A 2709-nucleotide genomic window follows, 5' to 3' on the forward strand; every position below is an offset into this window, starting at 1 on the left:
ACTCTCGGCACCAGCATTCAGGAAATCAAAAGATGACTTGCACTGAGAAAATCTACTGGCAGGGACCTCTCCAGAGTATTGACATGCAAAGATGTCATTCTAGAAACTAAAGTGCATCTCAGCCAGGCAGGCCATGGTCTTCACAAAGAGAATATACTTAGAGAGTTAAAACTGCAGGACACTAAGAGTATGGAAAAAGTAAAAGAAAAAATATAATAAGTAATTAAATTAGGCATATATTTAAATTCAAAGGTGCCCCATGACATTTAATAAGTTTTATGATAATAAGACATGTCTTTAAGTAAGCAATACAAACTCTGTAAAGGATCATATCATAATAAGTAGGATGAAGAGAAAATTCATCTGCTGATTCATTCAAATTCCCTGGATCCCATTGGTCATGTTTCATTCCATGGAGAATTAAATCATCTGCAGATCTGGGTCATATTTTTTGCCTCCTTCAGTGGTCACTGGAAAACACCACAAACTTTTTAGTTATGCACCTTATATGTCCAATAACCATGAGATAATTAATAGTCTCAGATGGTAACCATATAGAGGCACTTACAGAGTTGACTTTTAGGACAACACTGAAAAGCCAACCCCTTCAGTTCCTTGCCTGTCATGGACAGAGCTCTTCCCCTGCCTCATTGCTTTCCTTTCCCACCTTGCCCCTTCATCCAGTCATGCCCCACCTCTCTCCCTCCTCCTCTTCCTTGATGAGGCACTCAGGTAGTAGGCAGCATGGTAACAATGGAGATGGGTGTGAGAAACAGATGTCTGCAGGAGTGAGGCCAAGTTCCAGTGTCCCACCTGCATCAATCTGGACACCTAGAGCTTCTACTTCAGCTTGCAGGAATGTTTTAAAGGAAGGTGGACTACTAACAAGCTACTATACAAGAAAGCAAAAGATGAGAAGGCGAAGTGAGAAGTTTCTGTTTGGATTGTAGAAGATATTAACACTGAATCATGGACAGGCTATAGATATACTGGTAAAATTAGGCCACATTATCAACTAATGTCAACAAGGTCAATGCCAAGTTATATTCAAAGATCAGATTATGCAGATCACCCTTTAGGATAGTCTGAATCTGAACAATCCCCTAAAGGTATTTATCAAATTAAATTATACCCTGCTGAATACAGAAGGAATATGACTTTTATGTAGGCTCACTAAAGAAGTTTTAGATATTGCTGCTGGGATGGTTATAGCAGGCGTAATTAGCAAAGAAACAGATCATGCTGTTCCCTTAGCATGCATTTCAAGAAATTGTTATCCTTCTCCCCTGAATTATTACAATTTCCCTAAGTCTTGTCGTATGTCAGTGAGTGACATTATTTGTCATGGAATCAAAAAAAGACGGCCCTTGCAGGAGAGTGAACTTGTTAATGTGGAAATCACTCTATCACAATGGTTATCATAGGTACCTGAATGAGGCATTTTTTTGTTGGATATGTGGATGAGGGATCTCGGAAGCTAGTCCAGAACACATATGAGTGCCGGATGCAAGCCATCGATTAAGTGAAGCCTGGTATTAGATAAAGAGAATTGGGAAACATTGTTCAGAAATGTGCCTAAGCAAATGAGGTTTCATTTGTTCGAAGCTACAGTAGACTTGGAATCCACAAACTTTTCTATACAGTCTCCAGTGTTCCTCCTATGCCAAAAATAAAGCTGTTCGAATAATGAAGGCAGGCCATGTATTTACAACTGAGCTAATGATTTGTGAAGGTGGGTGGCAGGATGAGACCTGGCCAGATGGCTAGACCATGGTCACAAAAGACAGGAAGCACTCAGTGCAGTTTGAGCACACTCTGCTGGTCCAGGACACTGACTATCGTATTCTCACCCAGAGGCTGGAGAGTGTGTGCCCTCACTTCATGTCCCCAGTTTAGTTTCTACAATGCTGGCATGTTTCAAAGATGTCCTTCTGTCTGTAGTACACATTTTATTGAGTGTATATAAAAGATGAGGAAATTTTTATCACTTGTTTTGTTTTGACCATAGATTTAATACAGCCTTTGGTGTGTATCCTCAAGAACTTGTCTTGGGTCTGAAAAACATAGAGAAGGATAAAGGGAAAATTCCTCTACTCTCTTCAGGGCTTTCTTACCCACGGATGATCTCTGTACTCTTTTAATGCATTGCCCTTTGAGCACTTTCACTTAAACCTTCTTCTAATCACATCCATCACTGCTGCAAGTGATTAACAGTCACCAGCTGGTTTTCTGGTCATTGTTGAAGATGAAAATCCTAGAAACTTCAAGCTGTGTTGTGGCAGAATTATTTAAAAAAAATTATACATGTGCAAATATATATGTGCACATTTTAAATTTCATATGTATAATTACTGAACACTGCATGACCTGGGTTTTGTGATGATTCTGCTCTGATCGGTCTACGTGTGATCATAAATGGACCTATAATTGCAGAGACTTAATTCCCTGTTGGGAATTGGCCCACATGACCTAAACTAATGTAATTGTGCTTGAGGAAGCACTCAGTGAGACTTCTTCTCCAGCATGAACTCTGTGTGTCAGAGAATGAATATGCAAAATTCACTTTGGAAAAAAGTTGCCAAGCTTTTTTTCCCCCCTTGGTTCCTTTTAAAACCAAGCTAAGGGTAAAAAAAAAAAAAGCTACACTCTGAGTGCTGTCTGCCTGTGACAGGGATGAAGATTGTGTAATATACTACTGCTTAGATCTAG

The 2709-nt window shown here is 39.6% G+C and overlaps 1 pseudogene; it reads left to right on the forward strand.

Annotated features, from left to right (window-relative positions):
- Window positions 1–291: 291 nt before the first annotated feature.
- Window positions 292–1896, forward strand: LOC102877392 (annotated as a pseudogene).
- The last annotated feature ends 813 nt before the right edge of the window (window positions 1897–2709 follow it).

Source organism: Elephantulus edwardii, unplaced genomic scaffold, assembly GCF_000299155.1.
Source record: "Elephantulus edwardii isolate Elephantulus edwardi_28Jun2011 unplaced genomic scaffold, EleEdw1.0 scaffold00067, whole genome shotgun sequence".
Lineage (NCBI taxonomy): Eukaryota > Metazoa > Chordata > Mammalia > Macroscelidea > Macroscelididae > Elephantulus > Elephantulus edwardii.